We start from the raw sequence: 21075 nt of genomic DNA, 5'->3' as shown, positions 1-21075 counted from the left end.
CAGCCATTTTTCTTAGATAAATATTTATCAGATTGTTGCAAGTCTTTAGTTAATTACCTGAATTTGAAAATATTGCTTTAGACAGTGTTTGCTAAAGTTCTTGTTTGTATGCTTATGGAACTCCAGACTTATAGAGGTTTTTACTTCATCACTGCAGATATCTTCCTCAATATAATTTTCTAAAAGTTTGGTTGAATTTACTAGGGAAATTTTCTGGGCCAGGAATATTTTTTCTCTAAATATTTTTATTATGTGATTTCTTTAATCCATACAGGATTACTCATGTTATCTATTTCCTCTGAAGTATACATACATAAGTTGTTTTTTTTTAAATTATTTGTCATATTCTCTCATTATATTTGAAAAGTCTTTATGATCTGTAATAAGGTTTCCTCTTTCAGTCTTGACATTTGTAATTTATGTGTCCACTATAATTCTCTTTTTTTCTCCCTGCTCAGTCTAACTAGAGGATTTCCATTTTGTTGATATTTAAAAATAATAAAAGAATTTTCATTATTTTCTTGCTCTCAATTTTATTAACTATGTTCTTATCTTGTTATTATTATCTTGTTTCTGCTCTTTTGGATGGTATTTCATATTTTATTTTTTAGTTTCTTATAAGGATAATTTATACCTTAAATTTCCATAAAGCACTACTTCAGCCACTTTCCTCAAATTCTGGTATGTATATAGTATTCATTTTCATTCAAGTCCTCATATATTCTAGGTTCCTTTGTCACTTCCTCTTTGATCCCATGCATTACTCAAAAGAATGTTATTTAATTTTCAAATATGTATGAATAGTCTGATATGTTAATTACCAAAAGATATTAAAATTTTAATATCTATATTAAATATGTTAAAAAATGTAAGCAGATTAATAAGATGTATATAGAAGAATGAGATCCAACTTCTAAAGGCAACAACTGAAAAATATATACTGGATCAGATTAATGGGATGCTGATATTGCAGAAAAGGCTAGTAATGTAGACAAAATAGCAATAAAAAGTATCCAAAATGAAACACAAAAGAAAATACATCAAATGCAATGTCTCGAGCATCAGTGAGATGTATGACAACATTAGGTGGCCTAATATACATGTAATTGGAATACTGAGTAAAGAGGAGAGAGATGGGATTAGAGAAAAAAAAAAAAAAACTTTGAAAAAATAATGGCTAGATATTTTTGAAATCAGTAATTCTTTTTTTCCTGTGATATCATCTCCATAAAATTCTAACATACTGAAAACAGTTTGATAACTGTTTTAATGTTTTGGGGAAGTAATTCAAGCATCTGCTTTAGTCTGGGAATTGATTTTTCATTTCATTGTGGGTAATATTTCCCTGCTTCTTTGGACACCTGATAATTTTTTATTGGCTCCACATATTGCAAATTTTACCTTGGTGAGTGATGAATGTTTTTGTATTCTTATATTTGAGATTTGTTCTGTGACATGGATAAGTAACATGGAAACAGTTTGATCTTTCAGGTCTTATTTTTAAAATTTGTTAGTCTGCACCAGACAGAAAAATGTTTGAGGTTAATTGTTCCCCATTTTTGAGGAAAAACTCTTGTGGATACTCTATCCAATGCTTCATAGTTGTGAGTTTTCCAATTTATCTGGCAGGAACAGGCGCAATCCCAAACTCTATGTAAGAGCCAGATACTCTCTTTTATCACTTCAGGTGGTTCTTTTCTCACTCCCAGGTAATTTCCTTCCATTTCTTCACTTGTGCATATACTGCGAATACTCGTGCTGAATACTGCGAGTCTCTGCAGATCTCTGTGGTCTTTCTTGATGCAGCTCTATTACACTCTAGCTTACAAACTTTAGTCACTTATTTTCCCAGTCTCATAGCTCCCACTTCTCAAATCAGATAGCAGGCTGGACTCTGTTTGGGCTTCCTCTTTCTCTGTGCTATAGGATGAAAGCTTTTTCAAGGAACTATAGGAACTTATCCCTTTTGTTTTCTGTCTTGAGAGATTATTGTCCTCCTTTGTCATTGTGTCTTTCTCTCCGTGTTCCTTTCAAGCCGTTGCAAGATAGGGTTTCTCCAACCTCTCTGCCACTCTGCTCCCAATCCTGCTTGTATGTTCAAAGAAGAAAAAAGGGAAAAGAGACTTCAAGCAGGTGTGAAGTCTATCTGTGGCTAAAAGGGTTCCATGATATCCTGTTACCACATCCTTGGCCTTCCAAATTCTCCTATCTGGCTTGTATTAGGGCTGGCCCCTTTCAGATAAACAAGTTCTTATACCACATTTCTTCTTACAGGTGATTGTTTTTCCCTTATATTTCAACTTAGTTAATATACCTGTGCATATTTAGCTCTGAAAGGCTCAAGAAAAATTGTAATTTTGTTTTTCTGCAATAAGTTTGAGGGAGACATCTTCAAGTTTTCTCCCTCTCAGGTGAAAGCTTATGCTTAATATTTAAACATTTTTCTTATAGGGATGGGAGTTATGAATGGTGACAAGAAATGGACAAGATCAATGCCTTATAAGCTTACATTTTGTCTCTAATATTTGTGTGAATTTATAAGGTGCCATAACCAAATACTGTAGGAATAGTGGCTTAAATAATAGAAGGTTCCCCACCCCGCCACCCCCCACCTCCCCACCATCCTGGAGTCTAGGAATCCAAAATCAAGGTGTAAGCAAATCTGGTTTATTCTGAGGATTCTCTCCTTGCTTGTAGATGGCCATTTTCTCACTGTGCTCTCATGTGGTCTTCCTACATTTGTCTTTTCTTTCCTCATCTCCTCTGCTTATAAGGACACCATTCATGTTCAATTAGGACTCTGCCCTAATTCGATTAGGACCTCATTTTATCTTAGTTACCTCCTTAAGGCCCCATCTTCAAAGAAAGTCACATTTTGAGGTACTGGAGGTTCAAATTTCAGCACATGAAAGGGGGAGAACACTTCAGGCCATAAGTATATTTAAAGCAGCAATCTTGCAAATTAATTTTTAATATTGTATATTTAGTAATTTAAAAAGCACTTGTTAAAAATTTTTAACTTGAAAGAGAGGAGGTTATTTTAAGATGTTTAAGAGTCACTTCTCATATACAAGTGAAAACCAGAAGAATATCAAGGAAATAAATTATAACTGTGAAACATATGAGCTTTTTAAGTATATTATCCACTTAGCTATTATTTCAGCACTTAACACAGTCAGTTTTAAGACAAACTAAACAATATTTCAGCTCCATAATTCCAGCTGTTACCTTTATATTGGAAGACGAGATTCCTTTAAATTGGAGCTTAATATACAGAGTGAAGTAAGCCAGAAAGAAATACACCAGTGCAATATACTAACACATATATATGGAATTTAGAAAGATGGTAACAATAACCCTGTATGCGAGACAGCAAAAGAGACACAGATGTATAGAACAGTCTTTTGGACTCTGTGGGAGAGGGAGAGGGTGGGATGATTTGGGAGAATGGCATTGAAACATGTATAATATCATATATGAAACGAATTGTCAGTCCAGGTTCGATGCATGATACTGGGTGCTTGGGGCTGGTGCACTGGGATGACCCAGAGGGATGGTACGGGGAGGGAGGAGGGAGGGGTGTTCAGGATGGGGAACACGTGTATACCTGTGACGGATTCATGTTCATGTATGGCAAAACCAATACAATATTGTAAAGTAATTAACCTCCAATTAAAATAAATAAATTTATATTAAAAATAGAATTATTTTTAATAATTTAAAAGATGATAAAATTTACCCATTCAGTATTTGTAACTATGGAGAGCATATACTTTACAAAAAAAAAATTCTGTAGATCAGCAGAATCATATAAATTAGAATTATAAAAACCCAAGACCTCGGAGGTCATTTAGATCTCCTAGTGATGTTTTCTTTCTTATATTACTGTCAATGGTATTTGTTTCAATTTAAAATGCAACACAGCTGTTCCTTGCAAAGTAGCTCAAAATGTTTGTTTCTTTGTAGCATATTATTACTTGTTATTTCATTTAAATTTATTCTACTGCTTTTCTTATTTGACTTTTACCTGTATTAGTTGTTAGTTTACACAGTTTTGTGTGTACACACATATGCAACACATATCTGTTGTGAGTGTATGTATGTATATATACCATTCTCCTCTAGTTATCTCAGTCTATGGAGCATAAACGTGTTGTCTGAAATGTTCTTCCCTCTATGGTCAGAGATTTGAAGCATGAGAAGACATTCCCATATATCATCCCAGTCCTTAATGCCATAGTGAAATTCACTACAGTTCAGAGCTTCTTCATGCTCATATTAAGTCAGTCTTCTAATATCACACTCTGAATTTATACCTTTCCTATGTGCTTTCTCCCTCAGAGATTTTTCAATATTTTTCCAAGTCTCAGACAATGATAGCTACTTAATTTACACACAAAATTTTCAGGAAATCTCTCCAACCTTTTAACTTTTGAAGCTCTATTTCTCTCCCACTTGTAGCAGCACTCTTAATAAGCAGGCTGGGAAAAGGAAGTTAAAGTGTAGTGGAAAATTATATCCAGTCAGGAGAGCCTTTCCACTATTTGAAGGTAAAACTAGACAATATCTTTCTTTCCACTGCACAGATTTTGCCTCTGTTCCATCAATCACTGAATTTGAATAATTCACACACTTGTACAATTTTCCAGCAGGTAATAATTTTGTTTTTTTTTTTTGCTTTTTTGGCAATTTTGGTTCAAGATCAGGCACACAAGTAAATCCAGTATCAATAGAAACCACTTATACTGACTGGTAAAAGACTTATGTTTGCATTCTTTCTCAAACAACTGATTACAATATATCTAAATACATAATACTGAAACCATATGTAAAGAAATAAAAATGTGACAAATTTTCAAACTTGTTTGCTTTAAATGTGAACATCAGAAGTCTTATGTTTTCCCCAAAACAAAGGATTTAATCTTATTGATTCAAATTTGAAGTGGTCTTCTAGGTCAGTCAGATATAGATTCTTGTATTCATATGGAAGTCAGCAAGATATATTTAAAAGAGTGACCTGGATAAATGTTAGAATATATTTTAATATTTGAGAGATTCAAATTACTTATAACTCTAGCTTTCATAGCCAAACATAGGGGAGTGATAAATATAGAGAAGTTAAGGCAATAACATACAAAAATAATAAAAAAGCATCTGTACTTTGAAATGAAAGCAAAGCAACAAACAAGTATCTTTTCTACGGCAACTACTGTTAATTAGCTGATAGCCACTAAAAGGCCTTTACCCTGTAAGTTTTCTTGCCTTCAAAAGCCATTAAGTAAATAGTGACCCATATAGAATTGTTTCCCTTGTTTTTCTTTACATGATTTTAATATGTGGTCCTGCCCTTAAGGAATATTCACACTAGTTGTGGAAGCAACACACACACACACAAACAAAATAATCAAATAACAATAGAAAGCGGTTTATGGATAGGAGATTGTGTGAAGGTTTGGATGAAAATCACTACTGAATTCAGTATACTGAAGTAGAGGACAGTTATGAGTGTTAGGACTAACGTATTTCCTCAAAGTACAGAGCTCACTCAGGCTTTCAGAGTTTATGTTAGAACTGGTGGGAATGGGAATGGAAACCAAGTTTATAGGAGAAAGGTACGGCAGGTAAATTTGGAGTTGGACAGAGGCAGCTTACTGACAGTAAAACCAGGCCAGAAACTGAGCTGTCTCCTAAGCAGCTTTGAGACCCTAGATATGAATTTCATCTCTCAAGGTCTTACACTCATAGGGTGTTAGGTGGAGGACTCAGTGCAGGTCTCAAGTCTGACCCTGCTAACCACAGTAAAGAAGGACTACTGTCCTGTTATATGTGTCAAAATATGCATCTGTCTAGGCATAAAAATATAATTATGTTTGAAAAATTATATTAAATTTTTTGAGGATCACTGGCTTCCAGCTATGATGTTTTACTGAACCATTCTTTAAAAACAAAACAAAACAAAACAAAAAAACTCACTGATCAAGGCTGGAGTGTATTCTTTATACCAGCAGAAAATTCAACAGACAAATTAACTATAGATCCACATTAATAGTTTATACTCATGAATAAAGTCCAAGTCATACTCTCACACCTATCAGCCATCAGCATCCATGGCCATAAGGGTGCTATACCCAAGAAAGATAAATCAATTTAGCTGAAACTTTTGAAAGGAATAAAAACACATCTCTCTCTCTCTCTTGACCTCTTTTCCTCACTCTTTCCTCACATTTTTAAAGCCTCTATTCATTAGCAATGTTGGAATTTTAAAGTGTTTTTGTATCTTTATTTTATACCGTGACTTCTCTGGATTGTGATTCTCAGGCCTAATGAATGACCCTCCCTACTCTCTGTTGTCAACAGCCCTTTGTAAGTATGCCTGTGTTTCTCTTGATATTCAAAAACATTTTCTCACCAGGTTAAACACCTTTTAAGCCCTAAGTACCTGGAGAAGGAAATGGCAACCCACTCCAATATTCTTGCCTGGAAAAATCTCATGGATGGAAGAGCCTGGCAGGCTATACAGTCCATAGGGTGGCAGAGAGTCGGACATGACTGATCGGCTTCACTTTCACTTTCACTTTTCAAGCCCTAAGTTAAGGCAGACTTGCACTGTTAAAACTTCTATTTAATTAGTTATTATTCAAAAAATCACCACAAGTCTTTAGTGATAGGTAAGAGGATAATACAAATGCTCATACATGGTCTAATATTTAAACATTTTTTTCTTCACTGAGTCTTAAATCTTAAGAAAATTTATTGCCAATATACTATAGTAGAAACAATAGACTATGTACCTAAAAAATTCTAAGTTCATACTCTAATTTTTAATTTTCTAACTATAACCTTAGGGAAATTAGTGAATGACTTACAGTGGCCTCATCTGTAAAACAGTGATTTAATTTTGTTTCACAAGATGGTGGGAGAACTAATTGCCTAGTGAGATTCTGGGAACATGGCAGGAAAAAACAAATTGAAATTCCCCCCAATTCTTCTCCTTCAAGCATATTAACTTTGCGTTTAAGATGACCTGTTTGTGCTTCAGATATGTCTGCTCAAGGCGCAATCTGATAATCGTGTAATCCCGCAGGCCCAAGGTGATACTGTGCAGATTTCTGTGGCAGGCATAGAAAGACCCCCTTGTGACATCCTGACTATGTTTTTTTTCATGTGTTAGGTCCTGACTTACCCTATCTCTTAAGCAAATACATGATCTTTTCATATACAGATTTCATTATATTTTCAGAATATGTCTTGAAGTTTCTAATGCCATCCTGCTCCTCTTGGAATAAATACTATTTCTGATTGTCTGCAGCAGATTTCTTCTTACGCTGCTATTGCAAGCATCCCTAACAGCTATAAACCTAGACCAGAAATAAATGAAAGTTAGCCCTGGTTTTTCAAAGTGAACTGAGAAATGCCTAGCTATTATTTTTTCCAATAAACATTTGTGTAGTATTTCTTACCTGCCTGGGACTATTCTAAGCGCTTGGTATATAATGTTGAAAATGGCAGGCAACGTAGCTGTTATCAAAGTGGGGATCCTGAGGATAAACAAACAGCTTAATAAAGTAAATTAGGGCTTTGCACAGATGAACACTGCTCAAGGGTTAAAGGTAATAGGGAAAGGGATTCCTGAGATGGGATACTTAAATTGAAAACTACATGGTAGGAAAGAGCTGACTGAGCAAAGACCTAAAAGGTTGTTATGTAGAACAAAAATGAAATTCTAAAACAGCTTCTAGCTTGTCATTAGCTTGACAGGTAAACCTATTGCCCTTTAGCAACTTAGAGATTTTTATATAAAAAAATTCATTACTATTTTATGTCTATGATATTTATGTTTTACTTATGAAAGAACTGAGCAAGGCTGTTGGTTTTCATTTTAAGGAACATATATTTCTGGTTCAATGTTAAATATTTTACCTAATTTTACATTTATTTTTAATATATTTAGTATTATATTTTTTTAGGAAAATCACTAGTAAAATAATAACAGCTTATTTACTGTGGTTTTCTTATCTTATACTTTTCTAATATCCCCATATATTTGAATATAAAATCTATGTAAGTTGGAGTAAATTATTTCCCTAAGAAAAAATACATTCTTTGCTTATTTAATTTGTATTGCTCTATATTGAATGCCCTCTTAAAACTGTTGTTTGAACTTTTCAAATTATATATCTATCTATATGCAACTGCAAAAAATTAACTAATTAAAGGCAAGTGGTTTATAATTTGTTGGTATAACTGATTTTTCTCTGAAGGCTTAGGCATCTGAAGTCAAGTACACTTTCCTATAACTGTAAAGTATGTTCTTGTCTCTATGGTAGCTCTTCACTAGTAAATGCTGGAACGTTTAGTAACTGAATAGTATGTAAGAAACACAAGGCAGGAAGATTTAAGTTCTCTTAGATTTGTATAGGGTCTGCTGCTAAGTCACTTCAGTTGTGTCTGACTCTGTGTGACCCCATTGATGGCAGCCTACCAGGCTCCCCCATCCCTGGGATTCTCCAGGCAAGAACACTGGAGTGGGTTGCCATTTCCTTCTCCAAGGGTCTCAGTTCAGTTCAGTTCAGTTGCTCAGTCGTGTCCGACTCTGCGACCCCATGAATTGCAGCACACCAGGCCTCCCTGTCCATCACCAACTCCTGGAATTCACTCAGATTGACGTCCATCGAGTCAGTGATGCCATCCAGCCATCTCATCCTCTGTTGTCCCCTTCTCCTCCTGCCCCCAATCCCTCCCAGCATCAAAGTCTTTTCCAATGAGTCAACTCTTCGCATCCAAGGGTCTAGTGGGGAGCAAATTTTTCAGTTTAAACTACTTTTGTTGTTTTTTATTTTGATTTACTTTATCTGAAGTAACAGACATGAAAAAAAATATGACTTTTTCATAATACAAAGCTCTGTTGTTACAAAGAAAGATGCCACTATCAAAAAGACAAAAATTAAAAACTTAGCATTGCAAACAATTTGGCTACAATCTAATTCTACTATGAGGTGATATCTGTAGGTCTAGAAGATCATTTCTCAATTTGTGAACTCTTGAACCCTTTGCGGTTCCTGAGACACTTTGCAGGGGACAGTAAGTTCTGATTTTTATAATAATCAGACCATTTTTTAGGGGCTTCCCAGGTGGTGCTAGTGGTAAAGAATCTGCCTGCCAGTACAGCAGAAGCAAGAGACCCAAGTTTGATCCCTGAGTTTTGAAGATTCTCTGGAGAAGGAAATGGCAACCAACTCCAGTATTCATGCCTAGAAAACTCCCACAGACAGAAGAGTCTGGCATGTTATAGTCCATGGGGTGGCAAAGGGTCGGACATGACTGAGCCCTTGTCTGCATCAACATTACAAATTACCACAAACTGTGCAGCTTAAAACAAAGCAAATTAACAGTGCTATAGAGCACAAGTCTTAACACAGGCCTCACCAGATTAAAGTGAAAAAGATCAGCATGGCTGTGATTCCTTCAGGGTGATCTATGAGAAAACCTGTTAGCTTATTAACTTAGGTGGTTGGAAGATTAATTATTGGCAGTTGTAGGACTGAGGTTTCATTTTCTTGCTGCTGCTGCTGCTAAGTTGCTTCAGTCGTGTCTGACTCTGTGTGACCCCATAGACGGCAGCCCACCAGGCTCCTCTGTCCCTGGAATTCTCTGGTTGTAACCTAAGGACCATTTTTAGTTTCCAAAAATTATGCACATTTCTTGGCCCATGACTTTCTATATCTTCCAAGTCAGTGACAGTGAGTTAAATGTCTCTCACAATGCAAATCTCTGTCCCCACCCACTTTCTTTCTTTCATTATAGCTGGGTAAATTTCCCACTTTTAAGGGATCAGGTGACTATTGGGTCAAATAAACAACCCAGAATCATCTCCCAAACTCAAGGCCAGTAGCTTAATGACATCTGCAAAGCCCCTATTATATAAGCCACGTGGTTCACAGGTTCTGGGTATTAGAATATTTTTATATGTACATGTCCTATGATTGAGTTCATTTCAGTTCAGTCACTCAGTCGTGTCCGATTCTTTGCAACCCTGTGAACCGCAGCACGCCAGGCCTCCCTGCCCATCACAAACTCCTAGAGTCTACCCAAACCCATATCCATTGTGTCAGTGATGCCACCCAGCCATCTCATCCTCTGTCATTCCCTTCTCCTCCTGCCCTCAATCTTTCCCAGCATCAAGGTCTTTTCCAATGAGTCAGCTCTTCGCATGAGGTGGTACATATACACAATGGAGTATTACTCAGCCATTAAAAAGAATACATTTGAATCAGTTCTAATGAGGTCGATGAAACTTGAGCTGATTATACAGAGTGAAGTAAGCCAGAAAGAAAAATACCAATACAGTATACTAACACATATATATGGAATTTAGAAAGATGGTAATGATAACCCTATATGCAAGACAGCAAAAGAGACACAGATGTATAGAACAGACTTTTGGACTCTGTGGGGGGAGAGGGTGGGATGATTTGGGAGAATGGCATTGAAACATGTATAGTATCATGTGAAAAAAGAATCACCAGAATAGGTTCAATACAGGATACAGGATGCTTGGGATTGGTGCACTGGGATGACCCAGAGAGATGATATGCGGAGGAGGGTTCAGGATTGGGAACTCATGTACACCTGTGGTGGATTCATGTCAATGTATGGCAAAACCAATATGGTATTTAAAGTAAAATTGAAAAAAATTAAAAAATTAAAAATAAATAAATAAAAGAACTGGATATGAAACAGCAGACTGGTTCCAAATAGGAAAAGGAGTACGTCAAGGTTGTATATTGTCACCATGCTTAAATAACTTATATGCAGAGTACATCATGAGAAACGCTGGGCTGGAAGAAGCACAAGCTGGAATCAAGATTGCTGGGAGAAATATCAATAACCTCAGATATGCAGATGACATCACCCTTATGGCAGAAAGTGAAGAAGAACTAAAGAGCCTCTTGATGCAAGTGAAAGAGGAGAGTGAAAAAGTTGGCTTAAAGCTCAACATTCAGAAAACTAAGATCATGGCATCAGGTCTCATCACTTCATGGGAAATAGATGAGGAAACAGTGGAAACAGTGTCTGAGTTTATTTGGGGGGGCTCCAAAATCACTCCAGAGGGTGACTGCAGGCATGAAATTAAAAGATACTTACTCCTTGGAAGAAAAGTTATGACCAACCTAGACAGCATATTCAAAAGTAGAGAGATTACTCTGCCAACAAAGGTCCATCTAATCCTATGATAAGGACAAGAGATATCTTTGAATGATATTATTCTGCCTACCACATTGACTTTGCATTTGTTAACTTTGTTGGCATTTGAACTAAGGGTGCGAAGGCAGTAGCATATAAACTGTTTGTGTTTTAATACAATCAAGGCATTTGCATCAAACTGTATTTGAAGTTACAGTATTTTCTCCTCCATATGTTCACAGTTAGATAAATGTTAAAGCACATAAATAGTGTTCTTGGTCTTCCTTGGTGGCTCAGTGGTACAGAATCTGCTTGCCAATGCAGGAGACATGAGTTCAATCCCTGATCTGGGAAGATCCCACATGCCTCAGAGTAACTAAGCCCGTTACCACAACTACTGAGACAGTGCTCTAGAGGCTTGGAGCTGCAGCTACTGAGCCCAATGGCACAACTACTGAAAAGGCACCACACTGAAGCCTGTGTGTCCTACAACCTGTGCTCCACAACAAGCGAAGCCACCACAATAAAAGTTCATGTATTGCAACTAGGAAGTAGCCTCACAGCAATGAAGACCCAGCACAACCAAAAGATAAAGTCCTTGATGAAGCAGTAAATTATTTATTTTAATAACTGTTAGTCCTTAAGTACACCTGTTTTTAATATTCTATGTCATGAAAAGAGAAGTGTTCCTAAATATTTCTGTTGTGCTGTGAAGTACAATAACTTAAATAAAAACAGCTGTGCAACTTTTTGAACTAAACATATAACTAAGCTTTTATCAAGAAACTACATTTATGCCTGAATGAACAACGAATTATAATTATTTAGATTTGCTTATTTGTCTGGAAAGTACAGTGCACACGATACTTCAAGAAACAAGTTCTTACTGTTGCAAAAAATAAAATTAAAACTTTTAGCCAAAATACAAGTTTGGAAAATTTTTATTTGCCACCATGAAGTCAATAACTTAATTAGCTTCAGGGGTGACATAATGATTGCTAAGTTTAAAAATACATTTTAATGAAATATGACACCACTTAGAATATATGTATAATTCAATGAACCAGTATTTTTCAAATCACAAAGTGTGTAAATATGTGAAGGCTTTATTACTATCATTTATAAATGAATTAAGTATTTTTAAAAAATATCTCATTTTTAACATCAGTATAGTAGATATAGATAAATTATATACACTTACCAAAAGTTCTTTGGATTTACCATAATTTTAGAAATATGAACTAATCCTGATATCAAAAATTTTAAGGAAGGTAGAATTAATTGATGTTACAATGTTTCATTTTAATAAGTGCTAAGTCTGTTACTAATGACATTGTTAGATATTAAGGATAAAAAGGCAAATCTATATTTTTACATGGTTTAAAAATCTTACAAGTATACCTCAGAGATATCGTGGATTCACTTCCAGACCACTACAATAAAGCAAATATTGCCATAAAGAGAAACACATTTTTTTGGCTTCCAACTACATACAAGTTACATTTAGCCTATTAAGTGTACAATGGCATTATGTCTAAAAAAACAATATACATACCTTAATTAAAAAATATGTAATTGTTAAAAAGTGCTACATCATCTGACAATGCAGGATTGCCTTAACCCTTAAATCTGTAAAAAATGCAACATCTGTGGAAAACAAATTGAGGTATGTCTGTATATAATATTAACAATAAACAACTAACAAGTATTGGTTGATTTGTAAAAGTATAATTGTATTTTTTATATATTAGGAACTACTTTTATTTGTTTATAAAAATATAATAGATGCAGCTTATAGATTTAAGAATACATATCTCTCTTAAAGTTGTATCAGTTTCTTCCTCAAATATTTTGAAGGTCTGTGTATTGTTAAGTGTATATATATTGGAATTTGTTAGTTTCTGGGACAGTTAACTCTTTGTCATTATATAATGGACCTCTTTGTCCCTGATAAATCTTGTTTGTTTAGACTTTGCTTTGAATGAAATTAATACTGCTCTTTCAGCTTTCTTTTGATTATCATGTAACTTTTAACCTGTGTCATTATACTTAGAGTCTGTTCCTTATAAACAATATACATCAAGAGTTGCTTCTTTTTATCAATAACAATGGCCCTGGTGTGGTAAACCTATTGATATATTTAAAGTGATAACTGAGGTAGTTAGAATAATACTTTGCCTGTTTGTAACTGCTTTTTATTCATTTATAACACTGTATGTTATATATATAATTGTCTCCATATATATGTGTTCAGTTCAGTTCAGTCCCTCAGTCATGTCTGACTCTTTGTGACCCTATGGAGTGCAGCACGCCAGGCTTCCCTGTCCATCACCAGCTCCCAGAACTTGCTCAGACCCAAGTCCGTTGAGTCAGTGATGTCATCCAACCATCTCATCCTCTGTCATTCCCTTCTCCTCCTGCTTTCAAACCTGCCTAAATCAGGGTCTTTTCCAATGAGTCAGTTCTTTGCATCAGGTGGCCAAGGTATTGGAGCTTCAGCTTCAGCATCAGTCTTTCCAATGATTATTCAGAACTGATTTCTTTTGGGATTGACTGGTTTGATCTCCTTGCAGTCCAAGGGACTCTCAAGAGGCTTCTCTAACACCACAGTTCAAAAGCATCAATTCTTCGGCACTCAGCTTTCTTTATAGTCCAACTCTCACATCCATACATGACTAATGGAAAAACCCTAGCTTTGACGATATGGACCTTTGTCTGCAAAGTAGTGTCTCTGCTTTTTAATATGCTCTCTAGGTTGGTCATAGCTTTTCTTCCAAGGAGCAAGTGTCTTTTAATTTCATGGCTGCAGTCACCATTTGCAATGATTTTGGAGCCTAAGAAAATCAAGTCTGTCATGGTTTCCATTGTTTCTCCATCTATTTGCCATGAAGTGATGGGACAGGATGTCATGATCTTCATTTTTGAATGCTGAGTGCTAAGTCAGCTTTTTCACTCTACTCTTTCACTTTCATCAAGAGGCTCTTCAGTTCTTTGCTTTCTGCCATAAGGGTGGTGTCATCTGCTTATTTGAGGTTAATGATATTTTTCCCAGCAATCTTGATTCCAGCTTGTGCTTCCTCCAACATATCATTTCACATGATGTACTGTGAATATAAGTTAAATAAGCAGGGTGACAATATACATGTTTGATGTACTCCTTTCCCAATTTGGAACCAGTCTGTTGTTCCATATCTGGTTCTAACTATTGCTTCTTGACATGCATACAGATTTCTCTCACATATATATATATTAAAGATTCAACAGAAAGACAAATAAATCTGCCTCTGTTAGATCATGAAGAGGAATATTAAAAATTGGTTTTAGGACCTATTCCATAGAAAGTCATTATTTTGCATAGCCATTAAATCATTATAATAGAAAATTCTAGTATCTGGCTATTATTTTATTTAAGAATAGTTATCTATCAAGACATATTAAAAGTTTTCTTATTCAGATACATGATCTCTGGATAATTAAGCCCTGATTCTTATCTTTGCTACATCAAAGATCCATTATCTGAATTTCATATTTTAATAGGAGATTTATCATAGAAAGTAACAAATTTTCTATGCCAAGAAATGAAAACCTCTGTGGTATGAAAAATCTGGTTGATACCCCTTTATAATAATTGCATATGCTTAATATATTCATTGTTATTTGATATGAAAATGTGCCTTAAACTAGGTTTATAAAAGAACAGGGCAAATTGTCCTTTGTTTTTTTTTTTCTGGCATTTGGACTTCTTTATAACAGAGTATTAGATATAGCTGTGACACATTCTGAATTAATGAAAACATACTTAATAGGAATATATTTAAAAGAATTAAAAGTACTGTAATTTAGACTCATCTTAAAAAAACTTGTAGTCTAATTTAGGTGGCTTACTTTCTTTCATTATTAAAGAGAACTTGTATTAGAAGTTTAATATTGATACGACTAAAAGAGTCAAGAGGCATTATAACTTTACCACTTAGTATTTCTTAAATAAAAAAAGTAATTATTCTGATTGTTTCAAAATATGGCTCTTTATATAACTGTATTTGAAAAGTTCATAAAGAAAATTAAATTATCAAAGTTAAGGATGAAAAATAATTAAAAGCAATCTTACACAGGCAGTGTTATGAGAGTGCCCTAGATAAAACACTTTTTATCAAGTTCAAGTTATCACTATTTTATTTTTTAACAGATAATTTTTTCTTAGTGCAAAAATATCTTTCTATCAAAGTAATTCTTTGGTAAGTAAATGTCTATTGTTACTCAATATGCCAGCAAATTTGGAAAACTCAGCAATGGCCACAGGAATGGAAAAAGTCAGTTTTCATTCCAATTCCAAAGAAAGGCAATGCCAAAGAATGCTCAAACTACTGCACAACTGCACTCATCTCACATGCTAGTAAAGTAATGCTCCAAATTCTCCAAGCCAGGCTTCAGCAATAGGTTAACCATGAATTTCCAGAAGTTCAAGATGGTTTTAGGAAAGGCAGAGGAACCAGAGATCAAATTGCCAACATCTGCTGGATCATGGAAAAAGCAAGAGAGTTCCAGAAAAACATCTATTTCTGCTTTATTGATTATGCCAAAGCCTTTGACTGTGTGGATCACAATAACCTGTGGAAAATTCTGAAAGAGATGGGAATACCAGACAAACCTATATGCAGGTCAGGAAGCAACAGTGAGAACTGGACATGGAACAACAGACTGGTTCCAAATAGGAAAAGGCATACGTCAAGGCTATATATTGTCACCCTGCTTATTTAACTTCTATGCAGAGTACATCATGAGAAACGCTGGACTGGAAGACACACAAGCTGGACTCAAGATTGCTGGGAGAAATATCAATAACCTCAGATATGCAGATGACACCACCCTTATGGCAGAAAATGAAGAGGAGCTAAAAAGCCTGTTGATGAAAGTGAAAGAGGAGAGTGAAAAAATTGGCTTAAAGCTCAACATTCAGAAAATGAAGATCATGGCATCTGGTTCCATCACTTCATGGGAAATAGATGTGGAAACAGTGGAAGCAGTGCCAGACTTTATTTTTCTGGGCTCCAAAATCACTGCAGATGGTGATTGCACCCATGAAATTAAAAGATGCTTACTCCTTTAAAGGAAAGTTATGACCCACCTAGACAGCATATTCAAAAGCAGAGACATTACATTGCCGACTAAGGTCCGTTTAGTCAAGGCTATATTTTTCCAGCGGTCACATATGGATGTGAAAATTGGACTGTGAAGAAAGCTGAGTGCTGAAGAATTGATGCTTTTGAACTGTGGTGTTGGAGAAGACTCTTGAGAGTCCCTTGGACTGCAAAGAGATCCAACCAGTCCATTCTAAAGGAGATGAGTCCTGGATGTTCTTTGGAAGGCATGATGCTAAAGCTGAAACTCCAGCACTTTGGCCACCTCATGCGAAGAGTTGACTCTTGGAAAAGACTCTGATGCTGGGAGGGATTGGGGGCAGGAGGAGAAGGGGACAACAGAGGATGAGATGGCTCGATGGCATCACCTTCTCGATGGACGTGAGTCTGAGTGAACTCCAGGAGTTGGTGATGGACAGGGAGGCCTGGTGTGCTGCAATTCTTGGGGTCGCAAAGGGTCGGACATGACTGAGCCACTGAACTGAACTGACTGAGCTGAGAAAGTTTATTTGTATTTCATTGAGGTTCTTCTTTCAAATGGCTTTATTCTAAGTTTTCTAAGAGACTATCAAAGCTCAGCTCTTAAGTTCAACTCAATGACTTAGTTTAAATCTGACATAGGTGATGGGCAGGGAGGCCTGGTGTGCTGTGATTCATGGGGTCGCAAAGAGTCGGACATGACTGAGTGACTGAACTGAACTGAAAAATTGCTAATCCTTCATGTATTGTTCAACCTTCCAATACACTGGTTTTAAGAAGTTAAATGGCTGTGGGTTCCAATGAATAGTACACAGTACAGACAGTAGGAGTCTATCTTTAATAATATCTATTTGGGATGACTTAATCATTACATCATGTTAGTTGAGTTTTTCTTCTTTTTTTTTTCTTTTTTTTTCTCTCTCTCGTTCAAACCCACAGACCAAATACTACTTCCCAGTCATTTTCCTTTGTCATAGGCATCATCTTATAAAACATGCACTGTTTTAAGAAAAAGAGAAATCATTTTCAAGAAAGTAGAAAACAATCACTGACTAGATACAAGGTATTACAATTCAAGTTTCATTAGAAAGGGTTTAATGAAATTACAGAAATAAATCTACCCCTGTCAGACCATGAACAGGAATACAGAAACATAGTTTTATGGGTCCTAAACAATGGAAAGTAATTACTGTTGTCAACTACAGCAATGGAAAGCTATTAATATAGTTATAATACAAAATTTGAGTTTTTGACTATATTAATTTTGCTTATGAATATTTAAGTCTATATCAGGACTTTATGTTAGCAAAAAACTGTCCATACATGAAAAACAAAAGAATATTTTTGCTAATAGGGGTTCTTTCTCTGCTATTGCATGACAATACTTAATATTGAAATATTAAGTTTATGCCTGCAGTTGTTTATGACTTTGTGGAAGCAACTCAACTTACTTTTTTTTTTAAAACTTCTGATGTCAACAGGAATAGAAACAGCATCAGATTCTAAAAAGAAATTTATTTGGTTCTTCATTTCAAAGAAGTATGAATGTCTATTGAATTTTGATGCTGAGCTGCTTGTTTTTCATGCTAGAGAAAGAGAGACATCTCAATTACAACTTATGCTCTAGTTTTAGTGACTAATTGAAAACACGGAGTCTTATTCAATTCTGTGCCATTAGTACTGAAAGGAAAATACTTTTTTTTTTAATGAAAGGCTATATTTTTAACACAAAATATTCAGGAAATACTGTTACCAGTGACTGTCATATAGTTATTTCATATACAGTATGTAGAGATCTCTCTGCCCATATCATGTACAGTGTGTGTATCTGCTTGGTTGCTCAATTATGTCCGACTCTGCAACCCTATGGGCTGTAGCCCACTAGGCTCCTCTGTCCATGGGGATTCTCCAGGAAAGAATATTGGAGTGGGTTGCCATCTCTCCTCTAGGGGATCTTCCCAATCTAGGGATCAAACCCAGGACTCTCGCATTGCAGGTGGATTCTTTACTGACTTAACCACCAGGGAAGCCCATGAATACTAGAGTGGATAGCCTATCCCTTCTCCAGAGGATCTTCCTGACCCAGAGATCAAACTGGGGTCTCCTGCACTGCACATAGATTTTTTACCTGCTGAGGTACCAGAGAAGCCCCTATATATGAAGCCCACCTCCTGCCCTCAGACACAGTGGATAGAATTTCTTCTCAATCATATATATGAGTTACCAATATTTTTTACCAGGTACTTATTGATTATGCTTTTCGATGAGCACAGATGTTTGGAATTTTTATAAATTCCAATTAACAATGTTTCATCTCATAATTCATACATTCTCTGTCCTCTCTAAGAAATGTAGTCTAACTAAGAATTGTGAAGATATACTCCTTGTTTTCTTTTATTGTCTTACTGATTTTAAGTTTAGGCCTAACGGTTCAACACCAATTGATTTTTGTGTAAGCCATGATAAGAGCCAAGGGCAGCAGCAAGTGCTGCTGCTGCTTTTCCTTCTTCATTTTCCTCCTCTCCTCCTCCTCTTCCTCTTACACTATAAAAAACCTACACTTAAAAATTGGTGAGTTATGATTCCTTTTCTTGAGGATAAAGCATCTACACGAATTACTTGAAGTTCTTCATGGGAGATTTGTTTATTCTCCTCCATTATTAAATTAATGCATTTATTTATCAGGATGGACTCAGAGTTATTTTATACATTTCTTTATAATCCTCAGTTCAGTTCAATTCAGTTCAGTCGCTCAGTCGTGTCCGACTCTTTGCAACCCCATGAATCACAGCACACCAGACCTCCCTGTCCATCACCATCTCTCGGAGTTCACTCAAACTTACGTCCATCGAGTCGGTGATGACATCCAGCCATCTCATCCTCTGTCATCCCCTTCTCCTTCTGCCCTCAATCCCTCCCAGCATCAGGGTCTTTTCCAATGAGTCAACTCTTCGCATGAGGTGGCCAAAGTACTGGAATTTCAGCTTTAGCATCATTCCTTCCAAAGAACACCCAGGACTGATCTCCTTCAGAATAGACTGGTTGGATCTCTTTGCAGTCCAAGGGACTCTCAAGAGTCTTCTCCAACATCACAGTTCAAAAGCATCAATTCTTTGGCGCTCAGCTTTCTTCCCAGTCCAACCCTCACATCCATACATGACCACTGGAAAAACCATAGCCTTGACTAAATGGACCTTTGTTGGTAAAGTAATGTCTCTGCTTTTCAATATGCTATCTAGGTTGGTCATAACTTCCTCCAAGGAGTAAGCATCTTTTAATTTCATGGCTTCAGTCACCATCGGCAGTGATTCTACTTGATTTATTTTGTTATTCATGTTGTTTTGAGAGAAGAGGGCAAAATATTTGACAATTCTATATTGCAAAGTCATTAAGGGTTAACTTTACTAGATTGCCAAAAAATTAGTAACAATGCATTTAAATGAGACAAAACTCTGTGTAAATGATTAAGTCTAAAAATTTATTAATACAACACTTAGCATCAGGGGCTAAGTTCAATCATTAATGCCTTATTATGTAATAATTAGAAGTTGTTTAAGCATAAATTCTTCAGATAAATACTATAAATAAAAATAACATACTTGAAATGAGGAAGAAAAATAACTGCTTCTGCTTTCAGAATCTAAATTCTCACATTCAAAATCAAGTTAAAAAAATCAGACTTAAATTAAGGTCTTAACTCCCTGTACTAAGAAAATTTAAATCAATGTAGACTTTTATGAATGGTTGAAGGAAACAATGACAAGGAAAAAGCAACATGTCATTAACATAATAGTTAAAGCAAAAAATGTTACATTCTGTGGGACAATAAAACATGAGACACAATAAAAACACGTTTGTTTTTATATTCTAAAAACTCTACTGTTTACACTGAATTATGGACACAATGCAGATAAACTTATTTAGAAAAGTTTAGAAAGCTTAGTTGCTCAGTCATGTCTGACTCTTTGCGACCCCATGGACTGTAGCCTACAGGGCTTCTCAAGAAATCCATGGGATTTCCCAGGCAACAGTACTGGAGTGGGTTGCCATTTCCTTCTCCAGAAACTTATTCAAGTTGTATGTAAAAGTCTGAACTGCTTAAAAGGTCTATAAGTAAATCAACAGAAGATGTGTGCTATGTGCTAAGTTGCTTCAGTCATGTCTGACTCTTTGCCACCCTATGGACTGCAGCCCACCAGGCTCCTCTGTCCATAGGATTCTCTAGGCAAGAATACTTGAGTGGGTTGCCACTTCCTTCTCTAATTGATCTTTCCAACCCAGGGATCAAACCCAGGTTTCTTATGTCTACTGCATTGGAGGGTGAGTTCTTTACCACAAGCTCCACCTTTTTAAATTGTTCTAAGACATTCTATGTGACATGAATAGCTGTGTGATGTACAGTGTTAGAATGAAAAAGTTATTCACTTAAGAATACTTCAGATTATATGCAAGAAGTTATGATAAATAACCCCTTTGTTCAATGAGAAGCTTACAATAGAAAGCAGAAACATTTAGGAGAGAAAATATCATTACATTTAGCAGTAAGTTGAGTAAAGTTAAGTTTTTGTGCTTTGTTTGCTTTTTATACAATGTCAGAACACAAACTTTAAATGTAACTTTGAATTTGAAGAACCACTATACTATTGCTGCAGAATTCAATTACCCACAGAGGTATAAAATAACATATGACATACAGAAACAGCATTATTAGGGTAATTTTTGACTTAGGAATTTCCAAATCAGAGTCTTAATCTTTTCCTTATATCTGTGGAAA

The sequence above is a fragment of the Ovis canadensis genome, chromosome 2 (genome assembly GCF_042477335.2).
Source record: "Ovis canadensis isolate MfBH-ARS-UI-01 breed Bighorn chromosome 2, ARS-UI_OviCan_v2, whole genome shotgun sequence".
In the NCBI taxonomy this organism is placed as follows: Eukaryota; Metazoa; Chordata; class Mammalia; order Artiodactyla; family Bovidae; genus Ovis; species Ovis canadensis.
The sequence above is the reverse complement of the archived record's forward strand: the minus strand, read 5'-3'. Positions refer to the sequence as shown.